At 43.8% G+C, this 15,855-nt stretch overlaps 1 pseudogene; it reads right to left on the bottom strand.

Moving 5' to 3' along the window:
• Positions 1-400: 400 nt before the first annotated feature.
• Positions 401-1,262, bottom strand: LOC102518933 (annotated as a pseudogene).
• Positions 1,263-15,855: the final 14,593 nt, after the last annotated feature.

Here is a 15,855-nt window from a genome sequence, read left to right as displayed (position 1 = left end):
TTTAACCCAAGTCACTCTCCCAAGGGGGAAAAAATGTTTTTTAATTTAAATTATTAGCAGGTAAAATCAATGCAATGAAGTAATATTGAAAAGGAACCAGAATTAGTATTAGAAAACAAAAACACATAAGAAGTACAAAAATTTAATTTTAAAATTTGAAAATTTAATGGTTATAAATATATTTTAAAAAGTAACATCTTTAAAATAAGGGTAATTATGATGTTATCATTGAGTCATTGAAAGTGGGTTTGGGGCAAAATTTTCCAGCCAATGAAACAGCCTTTTTGTTTTTTTAAAGAATAAACGCTTTCATCATATGAACTAAGATAACAGGAGGAGGATTTATCTGCTGCTTTTCCAGGCCTTGATCCTCAGATGGAACTCCAGCTCCTTGCCCTCTAGCTCTTAGCCATCTGCTCGGCCACACCGGCCTGGTCTTGAGGCCTTGCATGCAGGAAGCTGTCCCTGCTGGAGCTGCTCCTCTAGAAGACTGCTGATTTGGGCATTCTTTTCTCCATCATCATAGTTCTTCTGAATATTCTTTGATCATTTTTTTGTTTAAAATCTCTTCCTCCTGGAGTCAGGTTGGCCCTCTTCTTGTGGCCCAGGGGCAGCACATAGTGGGACTGGTACCACTGTCGGTGTGGTGTGCTGTCAAGGAGCACCATATAGTCCTTCAGCAGGGTCTTGGTACGGACCAGCTCATTGTTGGATTCACTGTAGATGACACCAGTTATCCTTGTCTTGCCCATGCAGCGTTTGGAGCACCAGGAGAAGTTCCCCATGTTCAGCCTCAAGGCCTGGTACTTCCTATTGCCTCCCTACACATGCACCTTGTTTCTGCGACGGGAGCCAGTCTGGGTGTTGGCCGTGGGCATCCCAGCTCATACTTCCGCTTCTCATGGTAGGGCTTTCTCTTGCCCTGGGTCTTTTAGTGCTTGTGCCAGTTGTCCCAAGAGATGCCCATCACTCGGTACTGGCTGGAAAGAGAAACTAAAACAGCCCTTTGGACACCCTAGTGGGTGAGAGAGTGAGGGAGAGGAGAGATTTATAAGCTAACCCCAGATACTGTCTTCTGATTTCTCCATCTTCAAACAATTCCTTTCTTTTCTTAAACAGGTTGAGCTCTTTTTGAATTTTTCATGTTTAGGAAATGTAATCTTTTAAATTTCTACCAAGCTGAAGTTTGTTTCGAAGGAGGCCACATGGCTTTGCCCTTGTTTTCCTTATTTCATTCATCACAGACAGAGGAGATTCCGCTGCAGAGGCACCTGGATCAAATTTAACATCATCATGTACATGTTCCATGTACACAGTGAGTCTTTGACACAGGGTGAGACTTTTTTGCAATAGAATCTTTGCTTTGTTTATCATCATTTTCTTCCACTTATGGAGGGGAGAAGAATGCTTTCTAAATTGTTCAAACTAAAAATTTAATGTCCTATATCACCTTTCAGATTTATTTCAGATTGAAATACTTTTTATGTTTTAAAAATTAAGTTTTTGGTATCTCACCAACAAAATACTACTATTTCGGCAATTAAAGATAGCACAGAACCCCCAAATGCCAGACATCAACCACAATCCTCAATCAATACACGTTTGCTGAGTGAATTCGGTAAGTGCTTATCCATTAGTCTGGTACTTTAATCCTCATATAATGTTACCTTTATTTCACAAATAGAAAAAGAGAGGGTCTTATATCTTATGAAGAGGCACAACAGAGGAGGGGCTTCGAATGGGCTTTAGGGGCCTCATCTCTCTTGGGCCCCTCCTTCCTTCCCTCTATACCCTCCATCCTCTCTGGCACAATTACACCAAATTTCTCCAAGGGTCAAAGCTAAGGACTGCCCCAGAAGTTGATGGTGGACCGAGTTCTGTGATCAGTGTTGGCCTTTCAAAGATCTCAGATGGAACATTTCCAATATCAAACCTTTCTTTTGCTAATGATGATTTCCCTTGTGGTATAACTTTGATGAGTTATTATGCTAATAGCCAAACGTGCGCGCGCGCGCGCACACACACACACACACACACACACACACACACACACAGTAGAGATGGGAGGGAAAGAGGGGATACAGCTCCAACCTGGCTCACAGGTGACCTTCCCGGTGACCATCCATTCCTTCTCTCTCACCCAGACCTCTGTGCTTGGCTCACCTGAGGGCTGAAACAAGCACAGAAGGCTTTCCCCTCCACATTTCATCAGCTAGCAGGTCTCAGTGTATTACAGGATTCAAAAAGGAAGGTGACAGGTGTCTAATATTGATTATTGTTTTAAGAGAGAATGTATTTCACATAAGTGATATCTTAGATGATAACAGCTTTGGCCAAGCAGGCTGGAAAATCACATTTCTTAGGCTGGCTTCTGCAGCTGTATTAGTTAGGAGCTGCCGCTCCATTGAATCACACTCCAATTTGAAGCTGAGTCCCTTTGGTGGGGAAGAAAATAATCTCTGGACTCCATGTTATCTTCTGTTTTTTTCAAATCACCTACCTGCATGATTTGAGCCGTGCCAGGAACATCCCTCTGTCCCAGTTTAAAGCACTATATTCGGGAACAACCCAGTTTGCCATCCCAATCACTGGGTCTAGCATTGTCTTCTCTCAAGGATTTTTTTTTTAAATTTTCAACTTTTCTTCAAGGATAATCACATTAAACTCTCTAGTATCTTTCTCTGAAGGATTTCTTCAGATTGTTTTCCACTGTTACAGGGGAGAAGTGGAAGTAACAGGGTGCAAAATACTGAGAGGAAAGACTTAGTTGAAGCGTGGACACAACTGTGGCTGTGAGAGCAACACAGGGGAACTATAACCTGTCTCCCTGACTTGCCAGTGGCTAGTGTTGCCTTTTGGGGAACACTCAGAATGCTCCCATGGCTGGGACTTCATCTGATCTATTCCTGAGGAGTTTTTCTTAACAATGGTACCCATTTTATTGATGAAGAAACTGATGCTCAGAGAGCCCAAGTTCACATAGTAACTATTTGGAACACTCTGAAGCAGAACCCAGATTATAAATTGCGTGTTCCAGGACTCTGTCTGTGAGAACACCCTATTCTTCTTTATGCTTAATTTATGTGAAGGCATTTAAGGATCAATGAATTTTCAAATGTAATCAGTGGCTTCTATAAATAGGAAAAGACAAAACCCTGAATCAGACTCTTTAAGGATCAAGAATAATGACTCTGACATATTCAGATTTTAAGTCTCAGCATTAGAAACAGGATCAGTCATCCAATCCATCACTCAGGCAATGTGTAAGCACATCTAGATCGTCACAGACAGACTGCTATTTTCTTATGGTTTCAACACAGCCAGCGATGGGCAGCTGATTCCTTTTTTGGACAACTGGGATTATTGTAAGTATTTTTTTTCATCCTGAGCTGAAAACTCCTCATAAATTCTTTCAAGGACTCCATTTCTTCTCTGGGATTAGTAAAACACTAAATTAATTTTCCATCCAACAACGCCTTTAACTATTAACAGAGTTACCAGGCCTTCTTGTTTCCAAGTTGAAGGTCCCAAGTACCTTTGATGGTCTCTCAGCTGGATATTCTCCAGCTTGGTCATCTCTACCAGTTTTCAAACCTCCAGTTTTCATACTCCTGTTTTCAACATTCTGCTTACAGAGTGGAGCTCAGAACTGAAGGTAAGAACATTAGTTCAAATGTCATTCTTACCAGCCTGTGCAGAGGAGCCACAATAACAATGTTCTCATCCTGTTCAAGCAGGATCTCCTCTTCTGTGCATTTGAGCATTTTAAAAAATCTACTTTTATATATAGTGGCTAACATCTGCAAATCTCAAACTCCCAAATTTATCCCTTCCATCCCCTTCCCCCAGTAACCACAAGATTGTTTACTATGTCTGTGAGTCTGTTTCTGTTTTGTAGGTGAGTTCATTAGTGCCCTCTTTTTTCTTTTTTTAGATTCCACATATGAGTGATATCATATGGTATTTTTCTTTTTGAGCATTTGTTTTGTACCACGCAAGCAGAGGTCTCCTCCAGTGTATCTGCAAACCATCAGATCTGAAGGCTCCGTAACATAGCTTCTGGGCTTGTCTTTTTCTGATCAGTTTCCTTCTCTGGGTCACCTAAAGTTGTTGCTGATGGTGCCTATGTGAGAAAACTAATGAGCTTGCCAAGGGTGTTCCTTCCCAGATTTCAGTAAGCAGTGGTCTTCTTGGGGCTGGGCTATTCATGCAGGTGACAAGAGAAAAGATTCCCTTGAGTCTGAGTCACTAGTTTCCTATTCTGCTGATGCCGAGAGCACCAGAAAGACTCCTGCCATATCAGGTCCTCCAGCAACTGGCCTTAACCTTCCAGTAACGATAGCTCAGTTCCACTCTGAGGGACCATGTGGGAGCAGCCACCAGGCAATCTTCATCAGGCAACCTTCATCCCCAAATTATCTCGTCTCTCTCCCGTCGGCCTCCTTCTCCTTCTCAATCTTTCCCTTCTTTTCCCATTAGAAGATAGCAAACAGATTTCAAGGTGGAGGCAGGCAAAGGACCTTGGGGTTTGAATGGAAAAGGAGCAGATGCCATACCATGACAATGAGGGATTAGGATGCAAGGGGGCTGGGGCAGGGCAGGGGAGGGACTTGGGGGGTGCTGTCCACCCAGGCAGTGCTGAAGCTCCGGCTCAGCCAGGCAAATTTCACTGATTAATTATAATTTTTTAAACTGTAAAATGATGATAATTATAACACCCATCTCTTAAAGTTACCAGGAGGATTAAATACGCCTGTATGTTAAGGACTTTGAACAGTGTTTGGAGTATGACAAACTCTCAGGGTTTGCTTTAAAAAAATAGAATCTCACTTTCCTGACTATTCCAATGGAAAGAGGGAAGGGATATTTTTTCATTTCTAGTAAACACACTATCTTTTATATTCTTTATTTTTTTGAGTTTGAACTTAATCCAAGAAACACATAGATTAAGAAGTTCAAGTACTCTTTCATCTTTCCCCTAATTTTATTCCCCGGGCACCTGTTGCCGAAATTTCGGCCCCCACCCCTGACGAGCCAAATAAGCCAGAGACAAGGTCTTGGAGCTTAGAAGAAAAGAGGCAGCTTTATTACTTTCCCGGGCAAAGGGGACTCACAGCAGGCCAGTGCCTTCAAAACTGTGAACCCACCTTGGGGAGGGGGTGGGGTGGTTATATAGCCATAGCTCAAATGATAAAGCATCAATAACAATCAACAGAATCATTTTCTCATCGGAAGACTTAGAATGGCATCATGATGCCTCCAGGCCACCAATTCTATAGAGGCTAGCAATTAGATCTCTTTATCTCGTAAGCTCTCAAGGCTTGGTCTTCTTGGTAATTCAGGCTATTTTGTAAGGTTACAGTCCTGTGACCTTCTCCTTGGACCAGAGACCAAGCATGATTATTACTTTCAATTACTGGAATAAAGTAGAAACAGTAAGATCAATAGCTTTAGTTGTAACAACGGGCCTGGAGCTGCAAGTAGCAACCAGTTGGTCAGGTTTGTTGACTGTGCTAAGGGCAAGCATAAAAATAAGCAATCTGTTAGCCTAAGTGCGGCCATATTATTATTCCTACTTCACACCTACCAAAATAAATATTTTTTTCTTTGCTGATTTTCTTCTTTCTTCTCTACCATACAGGGAGTTGACCAGGTTAGTTCTCAATATCTTAGGTGAGTGGCATGTTGGAATGTGAAGTAACTTGTACAGAATTCCTGGGTTTTGTTTTCAATGCCCAAGCCTCCAGGTTTGGAGAGTTTCTGGAGGCAAAAGAAAAATGCTCCTGGGGAACGTTCTGGGGTTACCTGGGGCTGGGAGTGGCAACTGGGAGTGATTGCATATATTCCAAGGAATCTTATTGGGCTGATTGAAATGTCCTAAAACTTTGGATCATGGTGATGATTGAACAATTTGGTAACTTTATTGAAAATTATTGAATCGTGCATATAAAGTGAGTAAATTTTATGATATGTAAACTACATATCATTTTATAAAAAATTAAAAACTATAAAATTCTTTTCAAAAGGAAAAGAAAACAAAACCAACTTTTTGTCTTATTTTACAGAATGTTGCAATACAGGGCTCTTCAAACTTGTTTGATATAAAATCCACTTTCTTTTGTTTAAGCATTTATTTTTGAACACTAACAAGTTTTTGAACATCTACTGAAAGTCGATTTTTAAGTTTTCTATTCCATTTTTTTAGTTCTTGAAGACAATCTAGGTTAAGCAAGAGCAAAGTGCCATTATTGGCCTTTAATGGGGGTGGGATATTCTCCACACACTTTCTTTTGTTTTAACTTTGTTCTTTCTTTATATAATTGTTCACTTCTGGAGGAAAGATTTTCCTCTGGACCAAAAAGAGGTGGAGGAGGGAGAGCAGAGCTCTGTTTGTGCTAGGGCACTGGGAACCGGGCCCTGTCCCTTAGCAGAGAGGCAGGGGTTTGAAAAGACCCACAGAGAGATGGCTGAGTAGGTGCCAGGACCAAAGGATAGAGATCCAGGACAGAGAATCCCTTGCCTGTGGAATAGAGAGTCTCTGGAGCTGAAGGGACCATGACAGCATTGGTGTCTGTGGAGCCAGTGTGGACAGTGCCCAAAGACCAACTTCCTGCCCTGTCCCCACTTCACTTCCCTGACTTGGATAAGATCCCCAGTGGAGGTGAGGAGGCACTTTGGGAAGTCATGGTAAAGGGATATCCTCGTCCCAAGCTCAGTTCCTCTAGACCTGTTATGTCTTTATCTTCTGTAAGCTGACTCACATTCAAATTTGAGGCTATCTCCCATAAGCTGGTGGAAAATAGAATATTATATATTTGTTAAAACATATACATAGACAAATGAGATCATATTTATATATCTCTTGGCAACTTCCTTTTACCTTAATAATTTACACCTCTTCTGTAACATAAAATAAATGATTTTATCTATCTTTTTTCCAGATATATAATATTCCACTGAACAGATATTTTAACTATTTCAAGTTCTTAAGAGTTTGGCAAAATCAGGAATGAGCCTATACAGGTAAGTTGAATGGCAAGCACTAGGACCCAGAGGAGGCTCTGGTCAGTCCTTTGCCCGCAGGTGGCCCTCACAGATGACTAAGAGTCCAGCTGTCTCAATCCCTGCTGTGACTTTTCCTCACAAACCACTGTAACTAATGGTTTAAGAGCAGATAGTGAGGGAGAGCTTTGAGGACCTTCCTTGTAACTGCATGCTTTTGGCACAGGGTGCAGGTTGAAATAGCACATCCTCTCTAACTCCCTGGCTCTGCAGTTTTGTTTTTGTGATAAATGTCCAGTGCAAGGGTGAGTAATGTAGCAATTCATTGTTGTAATTCGAGTTATGGGGAATATATGGACTCCTTCGCTCAGCATCCCTCTCTCCAACTCCTTGTCACATGAAAAGAATCATTACATTGAGAATACAATGCCATCAGCCACAGGACCAAGCAGAGATAAAACTCATGTGCCCCAAATATCTCCATGGCCTATAACTAAAGCTCGACCCTTAGAGCCATTCTTTGTAGGACTGGAGGTGCTAACTGGAGTCAAAGGGTGTTCAGGAAAGCTCCCAAAGCTTTCTTGTTCTGGCTGCTATTTCAGAATGACAGGTCACGTATGAATGACTCACAATGGCTACTAAATTTAGTTCTCTTTCATACTGTATCATTACCACACCAAAGTAACTTTTGAGCTCCTGGGAGGAGTTTGAGAGGGGGTGGTAGGAGAAGGCACCTGACTGGGAGTGTTAGGAAGACCTTATACTCCAATAGGTCCAGGAGAGAGTGGCTGCTGTCACCTTGCAGGGATGGAAGGGAAGGCAAGCAGATGCAATACAGATGTGTTCCCAGATTCAAGGGAAGAGGTGGCATGCCTGTGAGACCAAGGGCCCCTAACTCCACCAGCTTCAGAAGTCATAGCACACACCTTAGGGTTTCCATAACCACATAGGAAGGCGAGGGTAGAATGCACTGTCTGGATTTTCTGCTCTTGTCTGTGGCGTGCAGTCATGTCATTTGGGCTGTTACTGTTAACAAAAGTATTTCTGAATTTGTTAGTGGAGTCCAAGACCTTGGGTTCCTCTTTTATGAAACCAAGGATAGACATATGAAATTTAGTGTGGAAGTGCACTTGGATGGGTTGAACAGTATAACAATCTTCCTTGAAAAAAACTCCCTGTAGGTAAAGAAAGTGTGCAAAGGTTAGGGAAGAGGGGAACTAGCTCAGGCCTATTGTTTAAGTGCATTTTGGCAATAACCCCCTCCAGATGCACTGTGAGCATGTGCACGCCTCTGTGTGTGTGAGAGGGACAGAGAGGAGAGGAGTAGAGAGGAGAAGGGGGCGTGTCCATCTAACCGTTTCCTGCCTTATGAGTGCCCCGCACTCCCATCCAGCCACATAACCTGGGTGGGGGCGGGTCTAAGAGGTGGGAAAGGAGCCCATGTCTCTCCAACATTCCGCTGCTCTCGCAGTCTCAGCGCCCCGGGCTGTCTATGCAAATGGTTCCAATACATTGAATCCCGAGCCCAGGTAATTATTCCCAGAGATGAATAACCAGCATTATCTGACTCCAAGGAGCAGCAGCATATGTTATCTTTACAAAGTTACTGTTCAATTTTACAACACCTAAATGTCAGAAAGGATCTGTGTGTGCAGTGTCTCTGCTCTGCACACCACACCCCGAACCAACCAAGGCTCTTTCCATCCTGTGTGTGTCTGACTGAAAATTCAGTTCAACACACTTCAAATATCTATTGAGCACCTTCATGTTGGCTGCAAAGTGGTAAGGCCACAGGGGATACAAAATAAGTATAAAGCACAGTTTCTACTTTCAGAAAAGTCTGCCATGCTATTGAGACAAACATGGAAGAACAACAAGAGACGAACATGAGACAGAATATATTTATTTATCAGAATGTGTTGTCTGCCATTAAGTGCACGGAATGTTCCAGAAATAGGAGCTCTCAGTGAGTGCCAGAGTTGCCAGAGCAGAAAGGTTTCTTGGAGGGGCTGAGGGCTGGTGTGGGGCTTTGAAGGATTGGGAACATTTGAATATGTAGCAGGATCACATGCAAACCTTTTCTTGTTTAAAATTTTCTACAGAAGCCTTGATGCTGAACACAACATGACCTCATCACTCCCACGTCTGCGGAGCTCACCAAGGACCTGCCAGCCCTAGACAGGGCTTACTCAGAGGTGGCCAGGTCATCCTGTGATCCTTGCTGCTCATGCTGCACTTCTGTGCCCCCGACACCTTCCTATAAAAGCAGAAGATGATAAATGTGAAAGGAAGTTCTTGCTGGGATTTTCAGCAGTAGGTGGTCTGCTTAGGGAAAGTGGCGGGTATTTCCTGTGCCTTCCACGGGGAGGAGAGGTGGGTGTCCCCACTTCCCTGAGACAAGAGAGAAGAACTGGCAGTCCACGCCTATACTTGGTGCTTGAGCAGTGGAACTTTTAGGCCTGCTCTTGTGCTGCCCCCAGAACAGAGTGTGAAGGGGAGTTCTTGGGAGAACTTGACGCGAGTTCCTGGGTAAGAGAAGGCATTGCGAGCATGAAGACGGATACCTACTGCTTGCAGGGGAAATTTGGAAGCTGGCAGGGGACTGGAATGGGAGTGTGTGGGACTAGTCTATGATGTCAGGGCTATGGGCTGCCTGCATTTGCCCCGCTTAGCCTGCCAAGGATGGATGGGTTTCCCATGGACCAAGTGGATGCTGTGGAACATAGCATCTGATTGAAGAAGGAGCCTGCCAAGGGAGAGAGCTCAGCCGTGAAACTCTGTGGGGTGAATGGCAGGGCAAGGGGTAGAGGAGGGGGCTTATAGGAAGTCAGCAGGTAGCTCATCCTTCTTGTCCAGGGATTGTACAGCATAGAGGTCCCTCTGGGGTCACTCCCCAACCCACATGCAGCCCCAGTGTGGGACACCTGTCACATCCCAGGGCATTGCTGGTGAAGGACGCAGCACTGGTTATGTAAGAGTGGCACTCTTCTCTTGCGCCTCCTTCCAATTCCTACTTGGGGAGGGAGGGAGACTCGGTAAAGATTGATGGACGATGGGGAGGGGGAGTGAAGGGACAACCAGGCTCTCTCTCTGTCTCTTTCTCTCTGTTACACTCAGGCCTGAGTTGGGAGAAGAGGAAAGCTTTATATTGCAGGTAAGATTGGATTTTGATTTGTATTGTGCAGGACTTTGCAATTCCTGAAAGGTGAGTCTAAATGATTCAGATGAGACTCTTCTTAGAACCGAGTGTCGGGGCAGTTGTGGGAGCTGTTCCCCTCAGACGCTGTCCAGGGGCACAGAAGGGAGATGATACAGAGCTCCCTCAAAAGGGTGTTCCCCCAGCACCCCATGAGGCTGGTAAACCGATTAGAGAGAGATGGGGGCACTGGGAATGGGGTTCAGGGGGACGAATGGGAAGAGAGGGGAGCCATGGGGTGGGGTGAGCCTGAAGTGTGTTTGGGAGTCTCAGTGACTTGGCCTGGCGGGGGCAGGTGACAAGGACGCAAGGAAGACAGGAAATCACTGTGGAAAGCCTTGAAATAGGACTTCAGTGTTTTTGAGAAGATAAGCAGCAGAGGGAGTTAAAGCAGGTAAACAGCAGAAGAGGAAGAGCCCACTTCTCAAGCATGTCTCCTGGGAAGGGGTGCATTCCCTGCAAAAGCTCCTCCTCCTCTCCGGCACAAGCCTGTCTTTCTCCCCGACATGTGTTCATTGGTTTGTTGCTGCCACATACATTTGAGAGTCTGTCTTCTCATGATATTCTCATTTAGCCTTTTGGAAACAGAGGCTCAACTGAGGGAGCTTTCTGGAAGGAGGGAGACCCTTCTTTTCCACTCCCCTTGGGGGCAGAAAAAACCCACTGAGCCTGTACTTGTGTAACTGGACTTAAGTCACCTCGGACCCAGAGATGGCAGTTTAATGTCTTGCTCACAAAACCAAGGAGGCACAAGGAGGAGACAGGAGGCACTTTTGTTCGCAGGGTAGTGGGAGGGAGTGGATTTTCAGAGGGCTTTAATCATGGTCTCTGAGCTGGAACTCGGGGGTTGGGGCCCTGCTGGGAAAGTAAGCAATTGGTAGCTGTCTTATTTATATACTGCTGTCTGGCTGACTTGAATTTGCCTCTACAGCAGTTAAAAATTTGATTCACACTCTCAGAGGGCAAGAAATGCCTTGTTTTTACAAATCAAATTTATCCTGACTTAGAGCTTTAATTCTTTAGAGGGTGAGAAATTAGGTCTCAGTCCTGTTTGGACTGTCACTCCATTTCCGTGCAGGTACAAGAGGACCAGGGGAATGAGGAAGGCAGAAGGGCTTCTGGTTTATAACCCATCCTTATAATGACTAAGCTCCTCGATGTCCAAACGTACAGGGTCCATTTGAAGGTGGGTTGCTTTACTGGCTCCCAGTGGGGCACTGGCATGCTGTTTTTGGCCCCTGTTGTCAAGGCCACCTCTCTTAATGTTCTGTCTCCCCAGCATCCCTGAGCCAACTCTGGTGTTTCTCCTTGAGGGGCTACAAAACCCTGTCTCCTTTCTAGGCTCTTATGGAAAGAGATGCCAGCTGCTACTGATACAGTTGTTGCCACATGCCCTGCCCCACCCCACTCCATTGCTCTGGGACCATCAGCCTAATCGCTTTAATGAGCCATCGGTCTTGGACACAAAGGTCTGGATGGGGGAACGGAGTGTTATCTCCTGGATGCCTCTCAGCTTCTGCTCCCTGCAACAAAACAGCACACAAGAAAGGCAACATCAGGCCTGGCTCCCTTTTTGTATTTGCTGACGAGGGGGGAAGGAAAATTCCTATAGTTAGAAGTGAGAGACCACAAGTTCATTAGTCCGTCTAGTCTAGCACAACTGGACAATAAGTTGAGGCGGTTGCCAGCCAGAGACTTGCCTTAGAGCTGTCCCTGAGAGCTGAGAAGCTGCTGTTCTCAGCAAGGAGGGCGTGAATGCAGTGATCCTGACGGGGGGTCTGGCAGAGCCCCACAGCAGTCTCCACAACATGTGCCACCGAGCACCTACTGTCAGCCTTCCCTGCCACAGCTGTTACTCAGAATACACAAGAGAATTTGACCATGACACCCTACCTACTGTCGAAGGCAAAAAAAGAATGAGTAAGGAGATTGATGTATTCAGCCTGAGTAAGGAGATTGATGTATTCAGCCTGCCACAGTAGAGGCTACCCCAGATCCAGAGTGACTTGGCAGAGTGGCTTTTATAGGGAGAGGTGAGCACTTTGCAGGTGGGGTGGGTGAGAGTCGAGGTTGTTTTGTAAACAAGGGAAGCCTCAGTCAGTTACCTGCATAGGAAAAAGTGTTCCCCCTATGGCTGGCTACTTTCAAGGGAACAAGCAGCTCTAATCATCCATGAGTTAAAGAGCGGGAAGTTGGAGGATCTATCTTACGCAGTGAATTGTGTCTCTCCGAAAGATACATTGGAGTCCTAACTCCTAGTATTTGTGAACGTGACCTTATTTGGAAATGGGTTCTTTGCTGATGTCCTCGAGTTAAGATGAGGTCATTAGGGTGGACCTCCATTCCACATGACTGGAGTCCTTATAAGAAGAGGTGAAGATAGAAACACACAGGGAGAAGATGGCCATGTGGTGACAGGTGGAGACTGGAGTTAGTAGCTGCAGCTAAGGTGCACCGAGGCTTGTCCGTGACACCAAAGGCTAAGAAAAAGCATGGAACCGACCCTTCCTACAGTCTTGAGGGAGTACCGCCCTGCTGACACCTTGATTTCAGGCCTCTGGCTTCCAGAATTGTGAGCTGATATATTTCTGTTGTTTTAAGCGCCTGGGTTGTGACACTTTGTTACAGCAAACCTAGGGATCCCATATAGTCTGTATGTGGCCTTGTCAACAGTCTGGCAAAAGGGGAAAGATCTGTGTTCAGTCTCGTCACAGCTAAGCAAGGGTGGCACCTCTTGTCTGGGAGTCACCCCAAAGTGTGGGTAGGCACATCCGGCTTAAGTCACGTAGGGAGGGTGGTTCTTTCTGGTCAGCCATTTCAGGAACACAAAAGCATAGGGGCTTTTCTTAGGGATCACTGTTTTCTGAGCACACAGGGCTCAGCACTGCCAGCCCACTTGAAACCCATAAATGGATTTTTAGCCCTCAGGTTAAATTCCCACATTCCTAGTCTGACACGTGTGGGTGGGGCGTCCCAGCCCATCGGTACAGTCTGCCTTGCTCGTTCCTCCAGCACTATCCATACCCCAGACCCGCCGTGCGTGCTCCCGGTCACCCACGTGTCCTGGTTAGTGCCTTCCTTTTGCCTTGGAACACACTCTCTCCTGATTCTCTCCTTTAGTTTCATCCCTTTTTCTCCCCGCCCCCCACCCTTTTTTTCTAATTTTATTTTACTTTTATTTTTTGTTTTTTAATTGAAGTATAGTCAGTTACAATGTGTTAATTTCTGAGACACAGCACTATGTCCGAGTCATGCATATACGTACATATATTCATTTTCATATTTTTTAAAATTAAAGATTATAAGATATTGAAATAGTTCCCTGTGCTATACAGAAGAAACTTTAAAAAAATTCTATTTTTCTATATAGTGGCTAACATTTGTGCATCTCAAACTCCCAAATTTATCCCTTCCCACCCCCTTTCCCTGGTAACCATAAGATTGTTTACTGTGTCTGTGAGTTTATTTCTGTTTTGTCGATGAGTTCATAGTGTCCTTTTTTTTTTTTTTTAAGGTTCCACATATGAGTGATATCATATGGTAATTGTCTTTCTCTTTCTGGGTTACTTCACTTAGAACGATGATCTCTAGGTCCATCCATGTTGCTGCAAATGGCATTATTATTTTATTTTATTCTTTTTTAGGCTAAGTAACATTCCATTATATAAATATAGCACAACTTCTATCTAGTCATCTGTTGATGGACATTTAGGTTGTTTCCATGTCTTGACTATTGTATATAGTGCTGCTATGAACACTGGGGTGTGTGTATCTTTTCAAATTAGAGTTCCCTCCAGATATATATCCAGAAGTGGGATTTCTGGATCATATGGTAGGTCTGTTTTTAGTTTTTTGAGGAATCTCCATATGTTTTCCATAATGGCTGCACCGAACTGCATTCCCATCAGCAGTGTAGGAGGGTTCCCTTTTCTCCACACCCTCTCCAGCATTTATCGTTCATGGACTTTTGAATGACGGCCATTCTGACTGGTGTGAGGTGATACCTCATTGTAGTTTTGATGTGCATTTCTCTGATAATTAGTGATATTGAGCATTTTTTCATGTGCCTTTGGCCGTTTGTATGTCTTCACTCCCCTTTTATATCCATGTCTCTGGGGAACCGATCTCACACCCGCTTTCCAGGCCTCTCCTCTGGGGTTTCACGGAAGCCAGCGCTCACTGCCACAGAGAACGCGTCCCACTGCGCCCAAGTTGTACGATCCCGGTTCTCTCTCTCCTGCTGGGCTACAGGCTCCTGGTTTGTTCTGATTCTTATCTTGCTGTGAAGCTCATTGCTTGGTACAGAGCAGGGGATAAATAAGCATGTGCTAAGCTGAAATGAACTCTGTCTCCTTCAGACACCTCTCCCTGATCCTTAGAAATGTTTCTTCTTCAATGCTTCTCTCTCTTTTTTCCCCCTGAGGGGGCTTCACTGCTGTAAGTTCAGCCCCAGCAGAGAGGTCATGTCTGTATTTTCAAGTTTCACTGCCTTCTCCATATAAGCATTCCATTTACAGTTTTAGTATTCCAACCACAGACAGATTAAAAAATCCTCTTTGCATAGGCTTGAAAATATGTATTTTTTCTTATCATAAAAGTATCGCATGCCCACTGCAAAATGAGTTTTGAAAAAATATAGAAAAGCAAAAAACTCTGAGGACATAAAACCACCTGTAATTTTGCAGCCCAGAATTAACTATATACTGATGTCATTGTCTTCAAACAAAATGACTATTTGTTGCACATTCTATTTTATAACCTGATTTTTTCACTTAAAATTTAAAATCAATATTCCATGTTAAAAAATACTCATTTGTGTGTGAAAAACACAAGTGTTTTTCAGGAAGGAAATTTTCAGCATAGAAACAATTTCATTCTTTTGCTGAGAAAATCCCTTCCTCCTCCTTTTTTTTTGAGGACAAATATATTTGGCTAAAAATATCCCCACACATTTGGAAATGTTAGAAGTATCTCTGATGGAAGGTGATTTGAAGATTGGTTGCTAAAAATAACAACTAAGCTAAAAAGTAAAATGAAGAAATGTCTAATGGAGAATAGATTTTTTTCTTTTCAGCTTCAATGATTATCTTTTTAATGTACTCAGGTATATTAAGAACCTAGAGGTGCACACCTGTGGCTAATGTAACAAACACCCATCATTTTCCTGCCACCTTCACCACTATCGTCATCATCACCATCACTGGTGTCATCTTCACCACTATCACCATCACCACCACCATTTCCTTCTCGTCCTCGTTCACTCCTTTTCCTCCTCCCCTTCTCTCTCTCCTCCTCTATCTTCTTCTTCGTTATTTTCATCACCATAATTCTCACTCCATTTCAACTTTCATTGTCAAGAGATTTGGGAGTTTTATGACTACTGAGATGTGTGAGAGCTGAGGAGACAATGTTAAAAATTGGTAGAATACATTTAGGACTTTCTCCTAAACTATTTAAATCTCTAGCACAAATTTAATTCTCTGATGTAGAAACATATCCTGTGAGAAATCCTGATGTAACTGCTTTCTTTTCAGTCCCATCAGTTTAAAAAGAACACTTCCAAAATAACATTAATGAAGACAAGCAAGAGAGAGTATCTCTGACTCGTATGCACTTACATTTATCCAACTCACACACCTGCTTGATGTGTAAAGGTC

This window comes from Camelus ferus, chromosome 5, assembly GCF_009834535.1.
Source record: "Camelus ferus isolate YT-003-E chromosome 5, BCGSAC_Cfer_1.0, whole genome shotgun sequence".
In the NCBI taxonomy this organism is placed as follows: Eukaryota; Metazoa; Chordata; class Mammalia; order Artiodactyla; family Camelidae; genus Camelus; species Camelus ferus.
Note: the sequence above shows the minus strand (reverse complement) of the source record. Positions and strands in the feature narration are given on the sequence as shown.